Source organism: Humulus lupulus, chromosome 1 (assembly GCF_963169125.1).
Source record: "Humulus lupulus chromosome 1, drHumLupu1.1, whole genome shotgun sequence".
NCBI lineage: Eukaryota > Viridiplantae > Streptophyta > Magnoliopsida > Rosales > Cannabaceae > Humulus > Humulus lupulus.
The window spans coordinates 252,704,991-252,719,495 of record NC_084793.1 but is presented as its reverse complement, the minus strand read 5'-3'; positions in this window follow the sequence as shown (position 1 = coordinate 252,719,495).

Below are 14,505 nucleotides of genomic sequence, written 5' to 3'. Positions count from 1 at the left end.
CGTAACCTGCGTGCGTACTAATTTTTCCACGTCAGCAAGTAAGTCTTTTTTGGGTAAACATTTGCCCTCTAAGTTTATTTTACTGCGACCAGCATTTAATAAACTTACTCGACAAGCTACCCGTCTAACCTGTCACATCTGTCAGTATCTTTTCGAGAAAGCAAGCAATCATGACCTTTACAGTTTCCCAAATTTTTTTGACGATTATAGCAATTCCCCATACATCAAAATCCCATACCCATCATTACTTTTCAATAACGCCCCGAGCTATATAAATATATTACTCTTCAGCCTTTTCATTTTTTATCGAAACTTTCTCTCTCCTCAAGAACTGTAATGCCCCAAATTTCCTAATAAAGTTTAGGACCTTGATTAAAAGGCCAGGAGGGCCATAATTGATTTATCATGACATTAAATGATCATATGCATGTTAATGTGAATTATATTATTATATGATGATAAATGCATGCATATGGGTGTGTTTATAGTGATAAGGGCATATTTGTTATTGGGTGCATATTGTAATTTGTGAATGATATTTTACTATTATGGAGATATATTCGAGCTATTTGACATGAGACGGTCGTATATAATGGACTAGCGGTTTTGTCATAACGGGGTCAATTTCGGGATAATAGAAATGTTTATTTGGTGATGGATTGGGAGTATTTGAGATCAGGATGGAATTCTGGAAGTTTTGACTATAGTATCCCCGGGGGTGTTTTCGGGACCCCGAGCACTAGATTTTATTTGAGGTTACTTAAGCTTGAAGTAGCTTGTCAGATAAGAACATACGTTAGGAAACCTCTCGTTCTCTCTCTTGACAGTCCGTTTTACCGTTTGAGCGTTTTCGAAGATATCTTGAGTTCTAGGAGTCGGAATCAAGCGAGGGTCGAGGCATAGCAGTCCTAGGAAAGAATAGAAGCTTTTTAACCGAAGGATTTGACGAAAAACAACCCAATCAAAGGTAATTGAAGTTTAAGTTGTGAGTTATTTCGAGTTTCTAATCTTTGAATTGATTTTGTGAATCGTTGGGTTTTCGGTTTGTTTGAACCTTGGGTTTTGAGGGTTTTGAGGTATTGGGAAGCTTGGGAACTTTGTTTTGATGATTGGGGAATGTTTAGGTGTGTTTTTGGGGACTTTGAAGTGTTGAAAACACGTTGGAGAATGGTTCTGGGTTGGGCGCCGCGGCCCTGTTCTTGGGCGCCGCGGCCCTAGCTCGAGTTAGCAGGTGGCCTTTCTGTTTCGCTGGGCGCCGTGGCCCTTGTGTGGGGCGCCGCGGCACTTGCCTCTGGAAATTCTGGGGGCTTCAGCCCAAGGTGCTAGGGCCGCAGCCCTTGCCCTATTTTCACCCCGTTTGCTCATTTCGACCCCGGGAACTTAGATACGGGCCTCGGGAGTGTCCCTACTACTTGGATTAGTTTGGATTGATCTCTTGGAGGCTAGTTATTGGTTTGAAAACCTTTGGGTTATCATGTTATTGATGGTGTTCCATATTTGGTTATGATTAGGTGACCGTTAAGGGCTTAAAGGTTGACCGTTCTCAAGGGTCGTTCTTATATTGGTTCTAGCTCGGATTTGAGGTAAGAAAACTGCACCCTGTGTAAATGTGACATGCATGGCTATTATGATGCATGTTGGTTGTTTACTGAGTATGACATGCGTGGTTATCATTGATGCATGTCGGTTGATTATTATGTGTGACATGCATGGCTATTCTTGATGTATGTTGGTTGACTATTAAACGTGACATGCATGGCTGTTATTGGTGCATGTTGGATGGTTGAATATATTGCATATGATGCATAAGAAACATGTGAATAGGACATGCTTTGTATACTGGATGTGATATCGTTCAGAGCTTGAGCCTCTGTGTTAATGCATAGTCCTAATTGTACTGGTATCTGTTAGTAAGCATGCTAAATACCTTCTTTATGGACATTGGACATGTGATATATGTTTGGTGGCATGGCTTACCTGTGTATGGCACTGACTTATTAGTCAGAATCGACAATGGTGTCAGATCCGTCTGTGAAGCTGTGACTTATCAGTTAAGTTCACCACGGGCTGAGCACTGGTCGCGTTTTACCGACCCAAGGGTCAGAAGTGGCAGTGCGTTGTGAACGCCGGGCCGACTAAAGATTAGATCTAATCGAGGCCGGCATTGAATGACTCATATGGGGTATTAATGCCGGACCGACCGGAAGGTCAATGAGAACTATAAGCGCTTGCCTGGTCTACGACCAGATGACTATAGCCAAGGTATATGACCCCGGTGACTGTTTGTCACATGGCTAAGGGACGTTGTCCATAGTTTCGACTCTAGAGTCGTGAGGAAGGTTATGTTGGTGACTAATCACCTTACACTTGTCCTAACCAAGCTTATGAAAGAATCACTTATCAGTTGAGCCCTGGTGACCCTATCGTCACATGGCTAGAGGGAGCGATGCTCATTATTGTGACTTTTGGCTATTGTCACCCATATGTATGGATCGTTGGTTCTGAATGGTTACTTTGGTTATTGTTGATATTATATCATGATATATTATGTTTTCTTGCTGGGCTTCGGCTCACGGGTGCTACGTGGTGCAAGTAAAGGCAAGAGGAAGCTGGACCATCCTTGAGTTGGAGGGCTTAGGTGATGACGTGTACATATGCAGCTGCTCGTCCGCCACGGCTGAGGTTTAAAGTGGAACTAGGGTTGAACCCTGTTTTGCCGCTTAGAACGGCCTATTGTAAATATTTTCTGTAATAGACTCTGAAACTTTATTCTGGGGATCCCAATGTATATATTAAACGTTCTAGTGAAACGTTACATCCTAGCCAAAGTTTTTAATCCCTAAACCGCTAATCATACTTAGTTCACGATTTTAGCCAAATGACTCGATTAGTGAGTTTAGCACTGTTTACAAGGCACACCGTAACGGTCCCAAGAGTTGGGGCGTTACAAGAACTCAGAAAAAACTTTCAAGAAAATCCAGAAAACCTCTGTGATCCGAGACGTCTTCGACCAACTCCAAGCAAAAATCTTCGTGATTCCTCCTACAACTCATATTCCAAGTAAGTTTCGAACCCACTTTCTTTTATGTAATCCAGTCTTGCTTTCACGTGTTTTTGTTATTGCGTCTCTACTGTTCTTGAGAAAAAGTTTCTGGGTAATCTCATTTAGACAAAGATACATAGAAAAAGTATACTAGAATAGGGATTTTAGGTAGTATTAAATACTGGGCCATGCTTAGAAAGCAATGTGGGATATAGGAGTACTGATTTAGGGTCCAAAATTGAATTGAAAATTGGATTTTAAGCTTTTCGGAAAAACTGGCCTTTTCCCACCTATTTTCGGAGTTGAACACTTTCGCTTTTTAATCTGTTTTTTCAAACTGCTCGCATGTTTATGATTTTTTTATCAGGATGCTACTGGTTGTATAAAAGCTTAACTTTTATACACGAGCAACATTATCCTTGCTTTTCTCTTCATTCTATCTATTGGTCGTAGATTCTCACTTCCCTTTTGCTCTTCTCAGATATTCATGCATGATCCCTAGGGAGGTGAGAGACCAATAGACGACGATCTTCTCGTGTTGTTGTTCGAGGATCAAGAACAACCTTCTTTGCTCTTTCCCGAGCCTTCATCTTCACAAAAAATCCCTACGACCAATCATTCAGCCAGTCAACCAAACATGGGTTGTGTCAAATACATTGTTCGTAGAAAAAGAAAAACAACAGATTCACCTTCTAACCAACCTGCAACCAACATCGAGGACCCTTCAAACGACCTTCAACCTTTAAATTTTTCACCACCAGATATTCAATCAAAAGCCCATCCTCAAAATGGCCCTCGAGTAGAAGTAGACTGGTACATCGCCCCTCCTAGGGTCATATCGGCCAAGACGGTGGCAAAATATCCCAAGAAGTACGGGCTTCCTGGGGTTACCCTATACAAACCCACACCCGACCAAAGGGCAAATGTGCCTGGAGGCGCCTACAACGCCTGGTCAAGGTATCATATAGAGGCAGGGGTAATCTTGCCCTTGCATGACTTTTTCCAAGGGGTGACCAATTATTTCGAGGTCGCCCCTTTCCAAATAACCCCCAATGGATATAGAGTACTATCAACACTCTATATCCTATATAACCACAAAAAATTGCTTGTGCCTACCCCACACGAGATTGACTATCTATTTGATCTTAAATCTAACTCTAACCAAAACAACACGGGGTTTTTCCTCTTCTGCCACCAGGAATCTACTCGCATATTCCTGAGTGATGTAACCCACAAGTCCAACGTAGGAAAATACTTCCAAGAGTACTTCCTCACTACAAACCTGGTTGCTGGAAACTTGGCCTTCACATGAGGAAGTAAACTTTTCAATCTCTGGTCGAAACTTCTAGTCGTTCATTTTTTATTTGTTATTTCTTTTCTTGTCCTTAGTAATTTGGTGCTGCATTTAGGTCCATGGTGTTACATTATTTTATAATATAATGTAAAATTATATTATATTATAATATAATATTTTAGATTAAATAAATGTGACAAAGTGTGTCACATATTGTAACATATAATAGAGAGTTACAATATTTAGATATATGAGATATATCCAAATAATGTAACATATTTGGTGTTACAAATTTGTAACTTCCAAATATTACGCTTTATTGTGTAAATTTGTTGTTACACAATATTGAGATGAATTTCATAAAGCCATATGTGATATGGCTATTAGAGATATGATTTTAACCCCAATAATGTGTTTTGGGAGTTACAAAATCATTTGGGAGGGTTTGGAACCGTTTGGAAAAACAACACATTTTTTTGTGCTTAAATTGGTCAGTGGCCGCGGCCACCAACATTCAGTGGCCGCAGCTTGTGGGACAAAGACCAGTGGCCGCGGCCACCAATGTCTCTGGCCGCGGCCACAGGTAAAAAAACTGACCAATTTTCAGTTTTTTCAATATTTGTTGAACGGCTCAAAAAACCCAAATAACTCCCAAATCTCTTTTTTAATTCCATATTAATCCAATTAAACATTGGTAACAGCCATGGGGGTTGGTGGAATTTGAAATTAAAAGGGTGTCTCTAAACTCTATAAATAGGAGCCTATAGCTCACTTGTAAGACACAACTTTTCTATCCACTAGAGCACTTGGCTAGAAACACCTTGAGGCTTGATAATTCCAGAAAGCTTTTCCAATATCTGAGAGAGATCCCTTAGTGCTTGAGTTAGGGGGAAATAAGCTTTTGGACAAAGATTTTAAACCTTGTTCAAGTTGGTGATCCCCAATCATCTTCACTTAGGTTGTGTAAGTGAGAGTTTGATTGTGTTTCTGTTCTTCTTTTTATTCTATTGCTTTTCTTCTTATTCTCTTGTTCTATTTACTTGTATATTTTGTTTAAGAGTTGTAATCTTTTCATTTGGTCTAAACACTTTATTTTACTTGTAATCTTTTGCTTAGAGTTGTATTCTCACTATTCTCTTCTTCATCATCGTCTTCTTCCTTTCTTTAGTTTATTTGTATTTTCAGTTATAGAGTTGTAACCTTATTTAATCAATCTATATTTACTTGTAATATTATTGCATAGAGTTGTAATATTATAATCATTTCCATTGAGGCAATACAATATTTTCCTAACACATGGCACCGACCAAACCCCACTCTAGAGATGGAGATAAGAGCCACAACCTTAGCCAGCATGATGAACATAGAAAAGAGTGTCAAGGAGCTGGTCACAGAGAATAATGTAAGGCTGGTCGGACTTTTGGAATCTCGTCAAGAAGTGAGGGAATCCACTGTGGGGAGTGCCACTAGAGAGTGCACTGAAGGACAGGAAATCCCTGAGCAGCAGCAAGATGTGTCACAACCCCAGAGGCAACGACCAACGAGAGTGACCATATGAGAGCCATCCAACAACCCTCAAACTACCGCTGCCCCTGCCCATCATGGGATGGGAAAACAAAAGCTACTGGAATATACTGATCCTATACTTGAGTCCTCAGATGAGAACGGTATAGACTTCTCACTTTTAGATAACTTACCCATCCCTTGTCATTTATTTGATAGGGATGGAAACTTTAAATATATGACCAGTAATTTTAGTTTGGACATCTTTGAGGCAGATAGTGAGTGTATCTGTAGTTGTTTAAATAATATAACGACCAGTAATAATAGTTCGGGTATAGTACTTAGAATTTATTTTTACATTATTCCCTTATCGCTCCAAACTACTTCTTAACATATTTGCTCGTTTGTTTTTGTTTTGTAGTCATGCCATCTAAAGACGCTTTTGACATGTATGCCTCCCTGAAGCTCCTTCCAGCAAGAAGAAACCGAGCAGAAAGCATCCTGGGGAGAGCAGTAGTGAGCCTTCCAAAAAAAAGGCTTGACCAGATGACCCTCCTGCTCCTACTCCGTCCAGAACTACAACGCCTCCTCCTCATCGTGGTGCCCCTTCCTCCGAGTAGGCAGGGAGATCCTCAGCTGCTAAGCTACTGAACAATGCTTTTAATTCTACCTATGAAAAGCTACAAAAATTTTCCAAGCAACATCGCAGCCAGGAAGCCTTTGCCCATCTTCCCCCACTGACGCACAGCCAGGTCCTTAGTCGCAGGATTACTGAAGTACTCAATGTAAGTTTTTTTTTTTTGTATTGCGTTTTAGTCGAACAACATTTTCTCTAATTGCCTCTAACAGTTTCAATTTTTCTCTGTTCGCAGGGTATCCTGACTATGAGCAATGGCTGGTGTCATGCTGAGGAGATTGAGGCCATACCCGCCGAGGAGATCAAGGCAGCTGAAGGAAAAATTGCCAGTTTAATTGAGGAGCTAAAGAGAACCCAGGAAGAACTGGCCAAGACCATTGCTGCCAAGGAGAAATTCAAGGAAGGTTCGGAGAACATCTTCAAAGAAGTAGCCAAAATTCAGGAGGATTTGGTGGTTCATGAAGGAGGCTACTGGGCTAGAGGAGCGAGTCAAGCTGCTCGAGGAAACAAATTCCCAAAACTTGGAGGGGTTTAGAGGAGCAACTTTCAACTGCTTTTACTCATTTTGGAAGAACAACCCGAAGGCGAATTTCAACTACCTCCTGAAGCAAATGAGGCAAGTTGAACTCGCAAAGTGCGATGCTCTCCAAGAAGAAGAAATGAATGCCCATAACGCCTCAGACTCTCCTGAAATCTCCCTGGCAACAGGCATCGATGGTGCTGAAGAAGATGCTGGAACAACAACCGACCAGCAGTCTCAACAAGACCCTCCTCCAACTGCACAATAATTTTTAATTTTGTAATTAAAACATACGAACAACTGTTCGTGATGTTGAGACAATTTTGTTGCATAGGGCAACTTTTCCTTTTTAATATTTTAATTACATCCGAGCAGCAATTGCTCGCAATGTAAAGACATTTCGTTATGATATTATAATGTATTTACTACTATTATAACATCTTTTCGTATGATTGAACCTAGCATAACACTTTATTGATATATCACAAAATTAACTAAAATTCTACAAAATATTCTAAGTGTCGTAATATGTTTTCCCTTATTTTGCTCGTGTGTTTACATATGCCAGTTGATATGCTTTGCTCGCTTAGTATCTTATACGCCCCCAAGTGATCGAGGAGCTTAAGGTTCTTGGTCACTTGCCATGACCAAGTCTTATTCGAACATTACTACTCGCATACTTATAAACAATTAATGATAATATAGCAAAACAACACACTTAATGAGCAAATACTTGTAATAAATACAATAATTGGTAAGAATAACTGGCTGCGCACAGTTCCTTTTATTTCTCATAATGAAATGGACAAAATCATGTATGTACGAGTGATCAAGAATTGATCTTTCACTTATAAGCGACCATTCATTTAACTGACTAGTCCTTGTTCATAAACTTGTAAAAAGTAAAATTAATACAAGGCAATTCTTTAAAAAGAATTGTTCATTGATAATACATGCGTAGGTGTTCTCCATTCCAATAGAGAGGAACGAGATCTCCATTTAAGCAAGCAAGTTTATATGTGCCTGGGTGAAGGATTTCTCTGATTTGATAGAGACCTTCCCAGTTTGGGCCGAATACTCCAACATTATGGCCATGAGTGTTGAGAAAAACTCTTCTAAGTACCAAATCTCCCACGTTAAAATTTCTTTCGCGTACTTTAGAGTTAAAATATCAAGCGACCTTTTGTTGGTATGTTGCTACTCAAAGTTGAGCCTGATCGCTCCTTTCGTTGGCCAAGACCAAAGACTCCATTAATAACTAGCTATTCGTACTCTGGTTGTATGTTAGCCTTGTCAACTTGGCTAAGGCGTCAACATTTGAATTCTGATCTCAAGGTTCTTGTTGGAGAGTATACTTCCCAAACTATGCCAGCAAGTCCTTTGCTTTGTTCAAATATGCCACCATCTTGAGACCTCTAGCCTAATATTCTCCCAAAATTTGATTGACTACTAGCTAAGAATCACTATATATTTCTAGCGACTTTATATCCATATCCTTTGCTAGTCTTAATCCTACGAGCAGAGCCTCGTACTTGGCTTCATTGTTGGAAGATGTGAAGTTGAATCTGATTGCACAATGAAACCGATGTCCCTCAGGTGTGATGAAAATCAAACTTGCCCCTACATTGTGCTCATTGGAAGAGTCGTCTACAAACAACTTCCAGGTAGGGGATTGATTTTGACCATCAGTTTCTACCATCAGCTCGCTGACAGGGAATTCAGTGAATTCCGCAACGAAATCTGCTAGAGCTTGTCCTTTCATAGCTGCTCGTGGAGAATAAGAAATTTTGAACTGCCCCAGTTCGACTGGCCATTTTAATAACCGACCAGCGGCCTCTGGTTTTTGTAAGATTTGTCGTAGTGGTTGGCCGATGAGTAATATGATGGGGTGAGCCTGAAAGTAGGGTCTCAGCTTCCTAGAGGCTATAATCAAGCAATAAGCCAATTTCTCTATGGGCGGATATCGTAATTCTGCTCCCACTGGCCTCTTACTTACATAGTATACTGCCTTTTGATTGTTATCTTCTTCTCTGATTAAAACAACACTAGCAGCGTACTCTGTGATTGCTAAGTAGATTAACAAAGTTTCTCCTTCGACTGGTTTGGACAAGATTGGTGGTTGTGACATGTGGGATTTTAGCGCTTAAAAGGCATGTTCGCACTCCTTTGTCTATTTAAACTTTTTGTTGCCTCTGAGTAGATTAAAAAATGGAACACATTTGTCCGTTGATTTAGATATGAATCTACCCAGGGCCGCAATTCTTTCAGTTAGGCTTTGGACATCTTTGATTTTGGAAAGAGACTGCATCTCGATCAGTGCCTGAATTTTTTCAGGATTAGCTTCGATTCCCCGTGAGTTTACTATGAATCCCAAAAATTTCCCTGATCCAACACCAAAGGAACACTTAAGAGGGTTTAGCTTCATCTGATATTTGTTCAAGATGTTGAAGCATTCTTGTAGGCCCTTGATGTGTTCTTCGACTTTTTTCGATTTAACCATCATGTTGTCGACATAGACTTCCATGTTAATGCCGATCAGCTCCTTGAACATATGGTTAACTAGTCACTGGTAAGTCGCACCAGCATTTTTCAAACCGAAGGGCATTACTTTATAGCAGTAAAGTCCTGTATCTGTTCGAAAGCTATTGTGATCTTCATCAGGTGGATGCATACTAATTTGATTATAACTGGAGTAAGCATCCATGAACGATAAAATTTCATGTCCTGTTGTAACATTGACTAGCTGGTCAATTCTTAGAAGTGGGAAACAATCCTTCGGACAGGCATTATTAAGGTCTGTGAAATCTACGCACATCCTCCACTTGCCATTTGGCTTGGGAACTAGTACGGGATTTGAGACCCAAGATGGATAAAACGATATCCTAATGAATCCACTTTCCTTTTGCTTCTCAACTTCTTCTTTTAAGGCCTTAGATCTATCTTTGTCGAGCAACCTTCTTTTTTGTTGTACAGGTGGAAAGCTTTTATCTATATTCAAGACGTGGTTGATCATTGTTGGGTCTATCTGATGGACCCAAAACGGGTATGTTTAAAAATTTATAAATCGCAAACGCACGAATCGTTCATAAAGAATAGTGATCGTGTAAGCAAGGATGTCGAACCCAAAGGAGTTGTCTAAAATTGAAAAGAGAAAACTATTTTAAATCAAAAGTAATAAATTCTAACCTAGTTCCAAAGATTGATGAGTTTTAATATTATGAACATAAAATAAAAGATTGAAAAATAAAGCTATTTAAGAGAATAAAAATAAAGCAATAATGAGTTGAAAATAAGTGTTAAAAGAGAAGATTATTAAGATACTAGAATCCACAAAATGTAAGTTTAATAATATTTATTAGTAAATTGATTCCCAAGTTTTAGTGATAGTTAAAATAAATCAAACTATCATTTTCTAAATAGATTTATAACTTTAAGCACAAATTATTTCTAAAAAGATAGGATTTTTCTTCATTTTTCAAAATTATAATTTCAAAGCATTTAGTGTAAATCAATCTAATGAAATAACAAATAAATCAATGAGCATTATTTATAAGGCAAAACATAATATTTTTGTTCTAAGCATGGATGTGTACAATTTAATGACACATCTTACACAAAGAATATTATGGTTTTGCACTAATGAAGAACAAAGTGTAAATATGTGCTAACAATCTAAAATACATGATATTTAAGATGAAAGAAGATATTTGAAGAAGAAAATTCCATAAACTTTGTTGCACAAAATGGGAAATCAACATACAAAATAAACACTATCTAGTTACAAATTGTTTCATCATCACCTTAATAATCTTAAAAAGATTAGAAACACATAACTAGAATAACAAATACAAACTAAAAATTACAAACATAAATAGGAAAATTTGGAGGAGAAACCTCCAAATTTTTCCTCTAAAAATACATAGAAAAAAAATAAAAAGAAGAAGAAGATGAAGAGAATAGAGATGTTTGAAATGTGTAGAGATTATGGTATAGTAACCTCCTTTTTCATGGACTCCCTAAATGGTCTTCAAAACTCCTTATTTATAGCCAAAAAAAAGGTATTAAAATAATCAATTCAAATGAATTAAATTGATTAAATTAATTTAATTAATTATAATAGGGCAAATAGGGATAAATTATAGGGTGTAATAATTATGTTTTGAGGTAAAAAGTGTAGAAAGTGAGGTAAAAAATGTGGTATTTTTGTCATAGGAGACAAATGGTACAAAAGCATTTTTTGGGCTCAAGGAGGTTGCTTTGGTTCATTTGGGCGGCTGTGGTGCCAAGCGGATTGGAGAGAGCTTGCTGTGATGTTGGCAGAGGAGAAGGCAGTGGGCCTGGAAGGCTTGGGCCTTGGGGCATTGAGCTGGCTTGGGCAGGCGTGTGGTCATGCTGGGAAGCTGGTTATATGATGGAAGCAAAATGGTGAAGGAGCTTGGGACAGGTGGCTGTGCACGTTGGGGAGATGACTTGGTGCATGAGTCATTTTGGTGGTGCATGGCTTCATCATAAATGAAGGATGATTGTTGGTGTCCAAATGGGTGATGTGGGCTTCCTTGGGCCTGGAGGCTGTTGGGCCTAGAAGGTGGCAGGGCCCATGAGGCTTATGGCTTTTGAAAAATGCCATTTTCTTTCTTTTTTTCAGCTTTTTCTTTTCTTTTCTTTTCAAAGCCCACAAATACAATAAATTCCCTACAAAATAAACATAAAATAAATCATAATAAAATATTTTCCACTATAAAATAAATCAATTTAATTCTTTGAAAATATTAATTATAACTTAATTTATATTTAACATTTAATTTCAATGATACAACATTTTTTTACCTTAAACTAAACAAAAATAATTCAAATAATTAACTGCAATATTTTACAACAAAATAACTATAAAAACACACAAAAATATATAAAATCAAAATAAGACTAATAAATTCAAAATTACTTAAAAACTTAATAAATCAATTAAAAACTCAAGAATTAAGCAACAATTAGCACATAAAAAGTGGTAAAATAACTCTATTTTGTAGAGTTATCACTATCCCAACCATATCTTTATGCGATCAAGCAAAGACCTCCTGGTGCTTCTTCAAAATTTCCACTAGCTTGTGTTTCGTTGTTGTTTCTAAGTTTTTACCGACTTTCACAACCCTGGTCGAATTTGTCTCTTCTAGTTAGACCTCCTTGAGGTCCTCCACGGGTCCAATGTTTTCTTCAAAATCCCCAAAGCGAGGATCTAAGTCCCTATCCTCACTTTGGGCAACACCCTGATTGGGCATGTGTTTCATTTATTACCAGCAACCTTTTTTCGGCTCTATCCCCCGATCCACCTATTTTTTCTTTTGTGATCGAGGAATTGTAACATTCTCGTGCTTCTCGATAATTTCCCAATATGCACCCAACTCCTGCGTCAGTTGGAAACTTCGCGGCTAAATGCCAGACCGAGGTTATGGCTCAAAGCTCGAAGAGTATAGGTCTCCCAATCACGACATTATATGCAGAAGGACAATCAACTACTATGAAAGTAGCAAGTAATGTCCAGCTCCTGCTATGACTGGGAGTCTGATTGACCCTATTGGTGCGAGCCCTTCGCCAAAGAAACCATAGATGGTTTGGTTGCATGGTTCTAAATCTTGCACTGATAATTTCATTCTTTCCAGTAAAGATTTATAAAAAATATTGACTGAGCTTCCTGTATCCACCAGCACACGTTTTACCATCATGTTGGCGATCTGAAAATCTACAACTAGAGGATCTGAGTGGGGAAATCGAACATGCTGAGCATCCAGCTCGGAGAAAGTTATCAACTTTTCCTCTGTTTGAGCTTTTTTGAGAGTTCGCTCCTCTACATTCAACATTTGGATATCCTGATCGTGACATAGGATTCTGGCATATCTTTCCCTTGCCTTACCACTGTCACCTGCTATATGTGGTCCTCCGCAGATGTTCAACAATGTACTAGCGACCGGAGCTGGCTGTAAAGGAGGCGAGCATTGGCGTACAGGCGCCTGCTCGTTGTCTATGTGAGCCTCCTGTTGAGAACCTCTACCAGCTCGTACATATCACCTTAAATGTCCTTGTCGGATAAGGAACTCGATCTCGTCTTTGAGTTGATTACACTCGTTGGTGTCATGGCCATAGTCATTGTGAAAACGACAAAACTTGGCCGTGTCCCTTTTGGAGATATCTTTTCTAATGAGTGCTAGCCGCCTAAAGGGAACAGTGGTATGACTGGCCTGATATAGAACCTTGGCTCGTATCTATTTTTCTTGGGGCACTTGATATCAGATGTTGCTGGCTCGTTGTTTGCCCTTTTTCACCCATTTTTTCCGTTATTTTTGTCATTGTCGTTGGGTTTACCAGTTCCATTGACGGCTTTGATGGGGTCTTCCTTCTTGCCCTGGTCATCCATGGGAGACTTCCCCTTATTAGCGATAGCCTCCTTGAGCTTGATATACTTGTCTGCTCAATCTAGGAATTCTTGAGTGCTCTTGACTCCATTCTTTTGTAAGCTACTCCAGAGGGGAGAATGGCACCGTACTCTAGTCGTGAGCGCCATCATCTTTCCCTCATCTCCAACAGTTTTTGCCCGAGCAGCGGCGCGCATGAATCGTTGGATATACCATTTTAGGGTTTCTTCTTCCTTTTTCTGAATTCTGACCAGCTGATTGGCCTTTGTTGGGTGTATTCGACTAGCATAGAACTGTTCGTAAAACTCCTTTACGAACATTTACCAGGAAACTATGTTGGCCGGAGGGAACTTGAAATACCACTTCTGAGCAGATTCAGATAACGTGGTAGGAAAAATCCTGCATCGAGCATCATTTGACACATTTTGGATGTCCATCTGTATCTCAAACTTGTTAACGTGTGATACATGATCTTCTCCTCCTATAAAGTTGGGTAAAGTGGGCATCTTAAATTTGCTTGGAGTCTCTGCCACGATAATTCTATGAATGAATAGGGTACCCTTCCTCCGATCAAATTCTATATGGGACGCCCTGTTCCCAACTAATTGCTGCACGACTTGATTTAAGACATCTATTTGAGCCTGTACAACATCTGGTATTGCTGGAGCGCTCGGGTCTGGGGGGAAGTACTCATCGTGCCTTTCCCTTTGATTATTGAGTACATCCCTTAGGTCTACATCCCTTCGCCTTTGTTCGCTTGCACCTATTCGGTCGAAGACATTGGGCTGTTTGGGCTGCCCCCCAGCGTTCCTCCTGCCAGAATCCGCCTCATTATAATCATGGCCATCTCTAAATTGTGACATATGGGGGTGTGACCTGCTGTTCGCACTGTTTCCCTCTCTCCCTGCTGGTATGTCTCGATAAACAGGGGGAGGCCTGCGTTGGTCGGTAGGTCCTCTGACATTACTATGTTGTGGGGGACCTCTGACTGCAGAGCTTGAATCCATCTGTCTCCTGCTTCCCAAAGGATGTTGCCCCTGCTAGGAGGGCTTTGCTCCTCAGCTGTCTGGCGTCTAGGGCTTCTGGGATGCTGCTCAACCC